The following is a 14,580-nucleotide window of genomic DNA, read 5'->3' as shown; positions in this document are numbered from 1 at the left end:
TTTATAATGCCTAATCTATGGAAAATTCGATGTGTAAGTTCCATTGAGCCTAATATAGCAATTCAAAACAATATATACATTACAGAGTTTCAATTAAAATTTTGATAAATACAACATTGTAGTTACTTACTCTAGGAAAGGTAAATCAAGTACATGAGGTCTCTTAAGTCTTCTTACTTCTTGACTATCATCTAACAGAATCAAGGCTAGTAAATTTGGATGATAACTTAATCTACTTAAATACTTTGCACTGAATTTCCTTATTTCGCTTGTATCTTTTGGGATACCAAAGTCATTGTGTATGTTGTTATTATTTACAAAAGAATGAGCATTCGTCATTAATCGGAGAGTTTTCGACTGATATCTTTGAAGTATTTCAATATTCGAACAGCTTGCAGTGCCCCATAGTAGAATACCATACGTCCACAATGGTTTTAAAATGGTTCTATATAGAGCAATACTTTGTTTTCTAAACTGAATTTCGACTTGGGACCTAAAACCCAATACATTTTGCGAGTTTGTATATTTAATTGTTCTTTCTTTTGATAAATATACCTTTTCCAATTAAGTCGCCTATCAATATGTAAATCCAAGTACTTAACACGGGTAGATTTTGGAATTGGAATTCCACTTAATGTTACGGCTGGACAATCTCCTTTTTTCAGCGTATAGGTCACATGCACTGATGTTGTCCCATTGTCTTAAATTTTCCAATTTGTAAGCCATTCGTCTATAACATTAAGTTGTCCCTTGTACAGCAATAGATGCTATTGTTGGGCAATTGTTTCTCGCTAGAATTGCTGTGTAATCAGTAAATGTTGCTATTGTTACGTTAATGTTGCAGGGCAGTCTGACGTAAATAAAGTGTAAAGGACGGGACCCAAAACACTACCCTGTGGAACTCCAAAATTAATGTGATCAATTTCTGAATGTTGCTTTTTTATATTTACATAGAACGTTCTGTCTCATAGTGGGATGACAAAAAACAAGTGGTAATAAGTCCGCCTACAAAATTTTGTTCGGGATGTTAAAAACGCATTTATGGACCGATTTTCAAAATTTGTTTTTGATGGAAAGTGCTTAAAAAGCCCTAAAAACACTTTTGTGGAAAATAAAATAAGTTGAAAATATCATAAAACCAAAACTACTAAAGATATCGTTCTAATTTTTTACAAGTTTGTATATGAATATCTTTTTAAAGAAACGAGTATATTTGTATGAGTATATTTTGGCCACATTTCTTGATGAAACCACCCAAAATCCCCACACTGGGGAAAGATGTTCGCAAAATTGGCATTTTTAGTTAAATGTCCGTAAAGACTTAATCCTTGGATGGCGCAAAAAATTTTTCACCTGCAATTAGTTATTACTTGGGGCAATGAAAATATGTTATAAAGTTGGGGGTCTCAGCTTTGCGTTTTGAGAATTCGAAGGGTTTTCGCAGTTTTTTTTTTTTTTTTTGTTAAAAAATGCCAATGTTGTACTTCGAAGATCTCCTATTAGAGTTAAAACAATTTAAAATAAGTAAGTGCGTGGTAAGTTCGGCCAGGCCGAATCTTACATACCCTCTGTACAAATTTTGTTCCAAATCGGACGAGAATTGAGCCCCTCAAGAAGTCAAGACCCAAGATCGGTTTATATGGCAGCTATATCAAAACGTGGACTGATTTGGCCCATTAACAATTCCAACCGATCTACACTAATATATATATATTATACATATATATTAGTGTATATATAGTATTAGTGCAAAATATCAAGCGGCTAGCTTTACCCCTTCGAAAGTTAGCGTGCTTTCGACAGACAGATGGACGCACATGGCTACACCGACTTTAAATGACATGACGATCAAGAATATATATACTTTATGTGGTCTCAGACGCATATCTCGAGGTGTTACAAACAAAAAGACGAAATTAGTATACCCTCATCCTATGGTGGAGGATATAAAAATTAAATTTTAAACGTATCCAACGTATTACAGTTCATGAGCAAAATTGTTGTGGTGAACCACGAAACAATGAAATTACCATTTTTAAAAAAAATGCCAAAAATTGAAAATCGGACCATAAATGCGCTTTTGACAGCCCGAACAAAATTTTGTGGGGCCGAGGTTACCAACTTTGAAGGCCCACCAATGGGCCCCTAGGACTTTTAGGGCCATGCATAACACCTCAGCTATACCCATGTAAATTTTCATAAAGATATCTCTATCGGTTCCAAAAAGGAGAACTTATTTCCACTTTATTTTTCCCTCCCACTCAGATATGATTTTATAAGTAGATATAATGGTGCACCATGCTTTGAGCATAGGCCTGTATGATGATATGTTCCAATTTTTTTTGGGTTTTAAAACCATTATTATTTTAGCTCATTTAAACAGAAATGAAAATCTAAAGTGCAAATCCTTCTGCTTGGCAGTGCGGGGTGTACACGCAGCAGATACGACTTTTCTGCTTCCTCAACGTCCTCACAGCTTTTGCCGAAGTTGTTACTTCCAACCTTCAGTCTATCTGCATGTTTTCCGACCAGACAATTACCTGTCATGTCGGTCACAATCACTGCGGCAGAAAATCAGTAGACCTCTTCAAATTTAGATTGAGCCACATAATCTTGAAGTGTTCACAAATCGCAACTATTTGTCATTCTTTGCCCTTCGTACCTCCTCCTAAAGGCTTAGCTTACTTGTCACTGGAGGCAAAGTAGTACGTTCCCCATCGATTTAATGGAATCGTGGTTGTATAAGATATATATGCCAATCTTCGTTATGACAATCCACGACTTCTTAAATTGCAATTATTTCTGCTTGATACAATCACTACAGTTGTCGGGAAACCTTCTTGATATTAACAGTTCTAGTTCTTCAGAGTACACCTCAAAGCCCACCAGGTCGTCTAGTCGGGAACCAACCGTATTGAAGTCTATTACTAGTAATATCGGTTCAATAAGGAATAATGGTACAGTACTTCTTATCGAAATGCGGCTCGTTAATCCACACTACCTAGAACATCGGGCATTGTATCAAGGATGGCACAGCTTCCTTTGCCTCGCATCATGTCATTAAATTCAGATGGTGTTGTCCTCAGTGCTGCTGTGATGCACAAACAAGCCATTCTTCGAATTCGGCTGAATATTGAACAGTAGGTGAACTTTTGAAGCGCCGTCCACCATACTAAAAGACCGTATGGCATTAAAGGTCTGACAACTGCAGTATGCACCCAGTGCATGACACTCGTTTCAAATCCCAATTTTTTTTACATGACCGAAGCCAGCGTTGGTACAAAATCGATTCCACGTTGTTTGGACGTGATCTCACCCTTGGTTAAGAGCGGAGTACCATCTTAAATTCTTCCGATCTAAGGGTCACAGCACCCGATTGATTACACGCAACATCACACCGAGCATGACTTTCGTGGTACCAGATTAAGGACTCTGATCTGACCACGTAGTCCAACTACTTCCCGCAGTAGCCCTTTTACACTTTACTTTATATCTTTTTGTACCAAAGACAATAATATATTCTTAATGGCAATATTCCTAATCTGAAGGGTCAGTACACCTCGTTGAGGTGTTCCTCTGTTGACCAATCTTTTCAAATGTACAGATCCTAAGCCTGCCGTAATGCATCTTTTTGTAAGAAGGTTATTAATAAACGTTCTTACGTTGGTGTTGATGCCTAAAAACGTCATTATATTATATTGGGGTGCCCAAAAAGTTATTGCGGATTTTTTAAAAAAAAAGTAAATGCTTTTTTAATAAAACTTAGAATGAACTTTATTCAAATATCCTTTTTTAGACTTTTTTCTAGAGCAAGGTAAAAGTAACAGCTGATAACTGACAGAAGAAAGAATGCAATTACAGAGTCAAAAGCTGTGAAAAAATTTGTCAACGCCGACTATATGAAAAATCTGCAATTACTTTTTGGGCAACCCAATATATCCCTTGACAGCGAAAAACTCCTCTAGGTAGGCGAGTTTTAGTGGAGTTGCCCTCACTATATACATGCTATTGACGAGACAGGCGATATCTAGTAATCTTTGCCCTAAGATATGATTCTACCAACCTTTGTAAAGGCTTTAGCAGAAGGGATGAAAAACTAATTGAACGAAAATCTTTCGACTTCGTGTGGTACGGTTTTCCTGCTTTTGGATTGAAAAATACTTTTGATCGATCAACACCTATTACCTTCATATACAATCACACAATATAACAAGTAAAAAGGCTTTGAATACCCACCACCTCGGGTATATATGAAAACCCCCTTTCGGCACAATCGGTTGAAAATTAGATATCTTATGCACCCAAATTCGATACGGATATTGAGTGGACTAATAAATATAAGTCACTATTAAATTTTGTATTTCAAATTTCAATAAATTCGAGAAATAAATAAAGGTTTTATGACCTTTAAACGGCACATCGGTCTATATGACAGCTATATCTAAATACCGTCCGATCTTTACCATGTTCGGGTCGGATAGAGGGTGGCCTAAAACTACTTACTTTTTCAAGTTTCAGCGAAATCGGATAATAAATAAAGCTTTTATTCGCTTCAGACCCTTTATCGGGATATCGGACTGTATGACAGCTATATCTAAATATAGTCCGATTCGAACCATATTTGGGACGGGAGAACTAAGACTACCCACTTTTTTCAAATTTCAGTAAAATTGGGTAATAAAAAGAATTTTTATGGGTTTAAAACCCATTATCGGCAGATCGGTTCATATTGCAGCTATATCTAAACATACGTAAAACTACTCCATGTTTAAAATTTTAGCTAAATCGGTTAAAAAATAAAGCTTTTATGGGCTTTAGACCCTTTATCTGGAGATCGGTCTATATGGCAGCTTTACCTAAATATAGTCCAATTTGATCTTTACTTAGGTCAAATATTAGGAGGCTTAAGATAACTCTATGTTTTAAATTTCAGCGAAATCGGGTAATAAATAAAGCTTTTATGGGCTTCAGACCCATCATCGGCAGATCGGTCTATATGACAGCTATATCTAAAAATAGTCCGATCTGGACCACATTTGGATCCTATATTAAGAGGCGTAAAACCACTTTTCAAATTTCAGTGAAATCGGTTTAAAATAAAGCTTTTATGGGCTTTAGACCCTTTATCTGGAGATCGGTCTATATAGCAGCTATACCTAAATATAGTCCGATTTGATCCACATTTAGGTCAGATATCAGGAGGCTTAAGATAACCCTCTGTTTAAAATTTCAGCGAAATCCCGTAATAAATAAAGCTTTAATGGGCTTCAGACTCTTTATCGACAGATCGGTATATATGGCAGCTATATATAAATATAGTCTGTTATGGACCATATTTGGGTCAGATGTCGGGAGGTCGGTCTATATGGCAGCTATACCTAAATATAGTCCAATTTGATCTTCACTTAGGTCAGATATTAGGAGGCTTAAGATAACCCTATGTTTTAAATTTCAGCGAAATCGGGTAATAAGTAAAGCTCTTATGGGCTTCAGACCCTTTATCGGCAGATCGGTCTATATGTCAGCTACATCTAAATATAGTCCGATATGGACCATATTTGGGTCAGATGTCGGGAGGTCGGTCTATATGGCAGCTATACCTAAATATAGTCCAATTTGATCTTCATTTAGGTCAGATATTAGGAGATTTAAGATTACCCTATGTTTTAAATTTCAGCGAAATCGGGTAATAAATAAAGCTTTTATGGGCTTCAGACCCTTTATCGGCAGATCGGTCTATATGACAGCTACATCTAAATATAGTCCGATCTGGACCATATTTGAATCTGAATATGAATGAATATGAATATGAATATTAAGAGGCGTAAAACTACTCACTGTTTCAAATTTCAGCGAAATTGGATGAAAACTAAAGCATTTATGGGCATTAAACCCTATATCGAAAAATCAGCCTATATATTAGCAGCTATATCCAAATATTTTCCGATTTGGCCCGTTCAAGAACTTAACCAGAGTGCATCAAAACGACGTATCTATGCCAAATTTCAGCTCAATATCTCAATTTTTGAAGGCTGTAGAGTGATTAAAACAGACGGACGGACAGACACACGGAGATTGTTAAATCGTCTTAGAATTTTACGAGGATCCGAAATATATATACTTTATAGGGTCGAAAATTGATATTTCGATGCGTTGCAAACGGAATGACTAAATAAATATATACCCCCAATTCCTACGGTGGTGGGTATAAAAATATGATTTATTATTTTATTGATAGATATTTGTGAATGGTGCAGATTGCAAAACCCATTAGAATATTTGGTTGTAATCTGTTTTATGCAAATTTGAATCGATACAATCCTATAATCACTACTGAATAGTCTTATTCAAGCAAATACATTTTACTTTTGAGCTATTGGCACAAAAGTTATTTTGCATTGCATTGCACTGCACAGATTGGCGGATTAAATTGAAATTCATAAACACAAGCATTTAAAATATTATTCAATTAAATTCAGCTGTCCACGGGCGGCGACTCTAAATTCTGCTTCTGACTTTTGCCATTTTGCTATCGTGTCCTTTTTCATAATTTAATTAAATGGTTCCTTGGAGGTATACGTTGATTCGGTTTTGCAAAATCGTTCGATAAAAAACATAAAAATATTGCAATTTATAGAAAGAAAACTGAAATGGGTTTGACACCATTTGAGAGGAGTAAATTTGAACATTACGAATTGATAGAGAATAGTGAAAGTGAAAATGCGTTCAACGCATCTTGTCATTTAATAAAGCTCTCATAGGCAATTGAAAAAGGGCACATTTTGTTTAGATTGCAATTAAGGAAAAGCATAAAGAAAGCTGTATATTTTCTAAGTATTGTTCCGTCCTCTGGGTTGTTTCTTTTTTAGACTATTAAAACCGGTAGTTCGAATAAATATTTTTTCTTGCGTCAGCCGGGCTCAAAGCACATATTTTATAACTTTCATCAAAGGATGGATGTATATTAATTTCAATAACACATCGAAATATTGATCTGAGACCCTATAACGTGTAAAGTATGTATATTCTTCATCATATTGACATTCGAAGTCGATTTAGTCAGGCCCGTCCGTCGGTCTGCCTGTGGAAGGAAAGTTTTGAAGCAATGCTTGAAATGATGCTTCTTTTTATTAGTAAATGGGCCATATTGGCCGATGTTTTGATATGGCTGCCATATGTAATGATCTCTTACCTTGACTTCTTGGGGCTCTAGAAGGCGCAATTTATATCCCATTGAAATTCGATTGCGCGTAGCATGTTGTTATGGCACTCAACAAATGTACCTAGTATGGTCCAAAAAACGTACTGCACCACTATTCGTGACAGAACCCATTGGAACTACAATATTCCTGGTATTAAAAGTTACATAGACTTCTATACGCATGATTCGAAACTAGACAACGAGGTGGGCTTTGGGGTGTACTCTGAAAAAATAGAATCGATCATATCGAAAAGGTGTGTGTATCAAGCAGGGATCCTTGCAATTAAAGAAGTGGTGGAATGGATAAGATGTAATGCCATAACAAAAGCTGGCATAAATATCTTCTTAGACAATTAGGCAGCCAACAAATTCCTGGAGAATGTGTTTTTGAAGAATTCAAAAACCGCCCTAGACTGTCGCAGATCTCTCAACGAGATGGCCAAACAGTTCAAATTTCATCTGTTCTGGATGCATGTGAAATCTGTGGGTATACCCCTAGCTACATGTAAGTCAAGTCCTCAGGATCAGGCCCGAAAGACAACGGATTGTCACATGGTCACGAAGGAGGGCTGTGTGCATGCGATGTGAACATTCGCAAGTTATTGGGCTTTTTAAAACGATCTGGATGGTTCAACGGTAGGAACTGCAAGGCATATTCCTTCTTCTGTTACTGTGGTATCACAATGAACAAAAAACGTCGAAGTGAGTCTGATGGCAGACTGCTACTGAAACCAAACCTTACCTATGGTCCAAAGCGGCCTAAAACCTGATATAGCTGTCATATAAACCGATCTTCAGATAATATTCCTTGAGCCTCTAGAAGACGCAGTTACCGCCCGATTTAAATGGGATTTCGCACGAAACGTTGCACTATAATGTCCAACAATTATGCCAAGTATGCCCACATGAGTTGCAACCTGATGCAGCACCTGATTTGCCTGAAATGTTGAAGGTGTGTTTTTTTAAAGACGTGTCACAGCCATAACAAGTACGGGCCATATCGGTCCACAACTTCATATATCGATGGCTTAATATAAAAAGAGACTAACTCAATTTTTTGTCAAAATTGCTTTTTTATTCTGGAATATAAACGTCAAATACACCTTGTCTCAAAATTTTTTTTTATTCTGAAAGACAAATGTCAGATGCACTTTGCCTCAAAAGTTCGGGAGGAGCAAAGTCTACTTTTGTTCTTCTCCTGAAAAGTAACAAAAAATTGTGTTAGGCCCTTTTTGTATTAAGTCATCGATATGTATTGTAGCTCTTATATACTCGAAAAACATTCAATGAAATTGTCACGTGCGATCCACAGTGGACGGTATGTAAGATTCGACCCGGCCGAACTTAACGAACTTTTATTGTTATACCTTGCACCACTACTGCGGCACATGATATTATAACTTAGTGCTTTTTGTTTATAATACCCAGAAGGGAGAGAGATAGACCCATTGATAACTATTCGATTTAGCTTCGTCCGTCAGTCTGTCCACGTTAATTTATTTACAAAGTGCAAGTCGCAGTTTTTATCCGATCATCTTCAAATCTGGCACAGGGATCTTTTTTGACCTAGAGACAAAGCCTATTGAAATTAGAAATCTGGTCAGATCTATCCAAATCTGACCAGATTTCCATTACTATGGATTCAAGGGCTGCACAAGCCGAATTGAATGAATGCTTGAAGGCTGTAAAAGCATGGCATAGTCCAGTTACATAGTTTATGCCATAACAAGTTAGAGCGTGCTAAGTTCGGCCGGGCCGAATCTTATATACCCTCCACCTTGCATGGCATTTGTCAATTGCTCTTTTTAGGCAAACAAAGAATGTTGAATAAGAACTGTTGTGCTATTGGAGCTATATCAACTTATAATCCGATTCGGACCATAAGCGAATGCTGAAAATTGTACAAGTCATTGTGTAATATTTCAGTTCATTCGGATAAGAATTGCGCTTTGTAGGGGCTCAAGAAGCAAAATCGGAAGATTGGTTTATATGGGAGCTGTATCAAGCTATAAATCGATTCAGACCATATTAGACACGTATGTTGAAGATCATGAGGGATGCCGTTGTACAAAATTTCTTTCAACTCGGATGAGAATTGCGCCCTCTAAAGGCTCAAGAAGTAAACATCCCAGATCGGTTTATATGGCAGCTATATCAGGTTATAGACCGATGCGTCATACTTAGCACAGTTATTGGAAGTCATAACTCAACACCTCATGCAAAATTTCAGCCCAATCGAATGAAAATTGCGCGCTCTATGCTATCAAGAAGTCAAGTTTCAAGATGGGTTTATATGGCAGCTATACCAAAACATTGAGCTTAAACTTGAATCGGACTGCACTCATTAATATGTGAGAAGTTTGCCCCCGTTCCTTAATGGTATGTTCATGGGCAAAATTTGCTTGTCATAACAGTGATAAGACGAGAATTTATATACATTTTATCATATTTCAAATTAAAAGAAAATCCCGATTCAATTAAAACAAATAAAAATTTGTTAAGTTCTGACGTGCCGAACTTTGGATACCCACCACCATGGATAAATTAACCATCTTCTTCTATAACAACTCCACCTCCACATCCATAGAAATATGCAAATGGGGGCTGATCTGGATCATTTTTGATTCAGGTCCCGAGATCTCCTATACATGTCACAGTTTCAGAAATATCGGGCAACAAATCCGACCCTTAATTGGAAGATGGGTCTATATGGCAGCTGCATAGTCTGATCTGGCCCATACAAGTCATTGTGTCAAATTCCAGCGAAATCGGACAACAAATGCAGCTTTTATGGGCTTAAGACCCACAATCGGCAGATCGGTCCGTATAACAGCTATATCTGAATACAGACCGATCTGAACCATATTTGAGTCGGATATCGGGAGGCTTTAATCCATTAACTAATTAATTCCTAACTTAGAATTTCTTTTTCGAGGTTACGTGTTTTTGTGTATTTAGAGCGCACAACAGACCGATTACTGGCTTAGGTGTATGTCCATAGTGGCATGGGGCAGATTAATATCTGCACCCTCTTTTCAACCTAACCTAATTAAAATTTTAGCGAAATCGGATAGTAATTGCGACTTTAATGGGCTTAAGTCCCCAAATCAACAAATCGATCTAAAGGGTGTTTTTTAAGAGATATAAGAAAAACATAAATACATAAAATTCAGAAAAATGCATCAAATCATTATTTGAATCGATAGCACGGTCCATTTAATTTTATATTTGAAGATTATTTCATGCAAATGTTGACCGTGACAGCCCCTCAAATGGTCCATCCGCTTAGTCTTATTTTGGCACACTCTTTCCAATATTTCCTCCGGTATCTCACGAATAAATGCTTCAATGTTGTTGTCCAATGCGTCAATTGAATCGGGTTTGTCTGTGTGTAGACATGAGCTTTAACATAGCCTCACAAAAAATAGTCTTAAGGCTTTAAATCGCACGATCTAGGCGACCAATTGACCGGCCCCGAACGTGACATAAAGTGTTCACCCAACTCGCCTCTCAAAAAGTGCATTGTTAGGCGTGCTGTGTGGCATGAGGCACTGTCTTGTTGAAACCACATGTCAAGCCCTTGCATTTTAGACAAAAAAGGAGGATATCATCTCACAGTAGCGCTCACCATTTATAATTACGTTACGATTCGCATCATCTTTGAAGAAGAACGGCCCAATGATGCCACCAGCCCATAAACCGTACCAAACTTTGACTTTTTCTGGATGCATTGGTAGCCCTTGCAATGCTTCTGACTGATCTTCACTCCAAAATCGACAATTCTGCTTATTTACGTACCCTTTGAGCCAAAAATGAGCTTCGTCGATGGAAGACGATTCACGGTTAAATTATAGACGATGTTCGACATTAAAACAAAACATGAAACGTGCGTGAGCTGTTTAGACCAGTGTTGCCAAAAAGATAGTAAATAGCTAAAAATCACCCTTTATAATAAATGAGTTAGAGTGAATTGAATTGAGAATAGGCGGTTGTTAAATTTTTTAAGGTACTATTTTATAACCCTTTTTTGTTTGGGGATTATTTCACAATGAAATAACACCCAAAACTTAGGGCTTTGTTTCATTTTTTATTTGGGCGTTATTTCCAAACATTTGAGATTTATGTCATTCTTTTGATTTGGGGTCTATTTCATTTATGTTGGGGATTATTTCATTTTCGATTTGAGGTTTATTTCATTGGGGGTTATAATGTAGCGCCAAAGTTCTCTTATATATGTATTGGCCGATTTCCACTTCTAGAGAGCATTAGTCAACCGAGCTTCTCAAAATTTTGCACAATTCTTTCTTCTACAACAATTACAAAATATGCGGATTTTGGTAAAATCGGTTAGGGTTTCGATAAAACTACCATATAGATTTTCTTCCGATTTGGATTGAAATTTAAATAATTTGGTCATTTCTTAACCGATTTTCACGAGACTTAGCGCGGAGAATTCTTTTACGATTCCCGACATTGCCATTGAATTTCACTGAAATCGAATCGGATTTTAATATACCTCCCATATTTATGAATGTAACACAAGATTTTCAATTAAAGTGTCCTCATCAGCGTATTTCTGAACAGATTTTTATGACTTTTACAATGTGTGACGCTTCTGGTTGAAATCGGTTCAAATTAAGATGTAGGTCCAATATTTATTTTCGTCCTATTTGTACTAATACTGCAATATTTTGGTCATTTGTTAACCGATCCTCACGATTAGGCACGAAGGTTTCTCTTACGACGTTTCACGTCAGTGGTGAATTTCATGGAAATCGGTACAGATTTCTAAAATCTAAAATCTAATTTTTAGAGTGAAGCCTTATCCTAACTACGTTAATGTCAGTTTACGTAACTGCCATTTATGAAAAGGTATGTAGGCATATATTTTATGGCGTTTACAAAAGCATTTATTGTCCAATCTGGTTTCTGCAATAGCTCCGAAATTTTACTTTCGACGACGTAGTCTGCATACCCAATGCGGTGTACGGTGCCTGCATACCCAATGTGGTGTCGGCTTTGCCCGACTTAAGCCCGTCCTTACTTTTTTTTCTTATTCATAGGACACCAATCTATAATTATGCATAGGTTTTTCTTTTGGCTATTATAGCACTCAGACGGCGAGAATTACTTTAAACAAGACAAATTTTCCATGGCCCATGGGCAAACATCTCAATCTCTGCTGAGAAGTGTTAATGGTCACTATTAATGGTTTCGCTGCGCTGTAACATTGAGTGTCTTCACGTTACACCCGTCAATCTGGTTGGCAGAGAGTCCAACCTTCCTCAACCACCTCCTCGTAACTCCATCACTCATTAATTTAATGACAATTCGATTTTAAATAAATGTCTCCTATCGAATTCATGTTCGATTTGGGCATTTGACACAGATGTCATTTGTCATTGGTACATTAGAGTGGGTTGCGCTTTGAGCACGAGTTATGCATCAACTTATCTGTTAAGATTACTCCTCACATTCCTTTTTAGCATTTTGATGAATTTCGCACCGATTAAACCGACTAAAGGGTCGCAGAAATTTCAATTTCCCCGGAATGAATATTTTTTCGATATTTATGAGACATCGAAATGTTAATTGGAATTCGAATTACCATCGAATTACCAGCGGTATTACAGAAAATAGAAGTAGATACGTCATGAGTTGCTAAGCAATTGGAACCGTTCGCATTTTAATTAGCAACTGACCTCCGGGAATGTAGGTACAAGGAAAGTATTGTTGTCGTAATGTTATGCGATTTGTTTACGCATATCGGCCACGTTTATGTTAATCTCCACCCAATGAATGCTATAAATATTTTATCATGACGAAGGGGCAACCAAAGAAGATTCGAAAAATTAAAAGAAAAATTAACCAAAATAGTCAACATCAAAATGACTGCCCTGAAGGTCAATGACCACAAAAAATAATAAAGCTCGCTATCAGATAAATAAAACAAGTAAAAGCGTGCTAAGTTCGGCCGGCCGAATCTTATATACCCTCCACCATGCATCGCATTTGTAGAGTTCTATTCCCGTCATCTCTTTTTAGGCAAAGATATGATAAAAGGAAAGAATTGCTATGATATTGGACCTATAATATCAAGTCATCGTCCGATTTGGAGACCATAGTAGAAGTCGTTATATAAAATTTCAGGCAATTCGGATAAAAATTGTGCCCTTAAGGGGCTCAAGAAGTAAAATAGGGAGATCGGTTTATGTGGGAACTGTATTTGGCTATAGGCCGATTCAGACCATAACTGACACGTATGTTGAAGTTCATGAGAGAAGTCGTTGTACAAAATTTCAGACAAATCAGATAATAGTTGCGACCTCTAGATGCTCAAGAAATCAAGACTCCAGCGCGGTTTACATGGCGGCTATATCAGGTTATGAACCAAATAAACCCACATTTGGCACAGTCGTTGAAAGTCATAAAAACACTTCTTGCAAAATTTCAGCCAAATCGGATAAGAATTGCGCTCTCTAGCGGTTCAAGAAGTCAAGATTCAAGTTCGGTTTATATGGTGCAAATTTCGGCCAAATCAGATAAGAACTGCTGAAGAAGTCAAGGCCCCAAATCGATTTATATGACAGCTATATCAGGTTATAGGCCGATTTGAATCACACTTAGCATAGTTATTGGAAATCATAACAAAACACTTCGCGCAAAATTTCAGCCAAATCGCATAGAAATTGCGCCCTCTGGTGACTCAAGAAGTCAAGATCCAAGATTGGTTTATAGAGCAGCTATATCAGAACATTGACCGATATGGCCTATTTATAATCCCAACCGACCTACACTTCAAAGAAGTACTCGTAAAAAATTTCAAGCGGTTAGCTTTACTCCTTCGAAAGTTACCATGCTTTCGACAGACAGACGGACGGACATGGTTAGATCGACTTAAAAGGACATGACGATCAAGAATATATATACTTTATGAGGTCTCAGAGGAATATTTCGAGGAGTTACAAACAGAATGAGGAGGCCACCGTAGCGCAGAGGTTAGCATGTCCGCCTATGACGCTGAACGCCTGGGTTCGAATCCTGGCAAGACCATCAGAAAAATTTTCAGCGGTGGTTTTCCCCTTCTAGTGCTGGCAACATTTGTGAGGTACTATGCCATGTAAAACTTCTCTCCAATGAGGTGTAGCACTGCGGCACGCCGTTCGGACTCGGCTATAAAAAGGAGGCCCTTATCATTGAGCTTAAACTTGAATCGGACTGCAGTCATTGATATGTGAGAAGTATACTCCGGTTCCTTTGTGGAATGTTCATGGGCAAAATTTGGATTTTTACAAACAGAATGACGACGTTAGTACACCTCCATCCTATGGTGGAGGGTATACAAATTAAACTAGATTAGTTTCTGTTCAGAATGTCGT

General features: G+C 37.3%; 1 protein-coding gene across 8 annotated transcripts in view; it reads left to right on the top strand.

Annotated features, from left to right (window-relative positions):
- Positions 1-14,580, top strand: part of LOC106092276 (calcium uniporter protein, mitochondrial) — a 642,340-nt gene that overhangs the window by 479,293 nt on the left and 148,467 nt on the right. The window lies entirely within an intron of this gene.

This window comes from Stomoxys calcitrans, chromosome 1 (assembly GCF_963082655.1).
Source record: "Stomoxys calcitrans chromosome 1, idStoCalc2.1, whole genome shotgun sequence".
Lineage (NCBI taxonomy): Eukaryota > Metazoa > Arthropoda > Insecta > Diptera > Muscidae > Stomoxys > Stomoxys calcitrans.
This window is presented reverse-complemented; position numbering and strand designations above follow the sequence as displayed.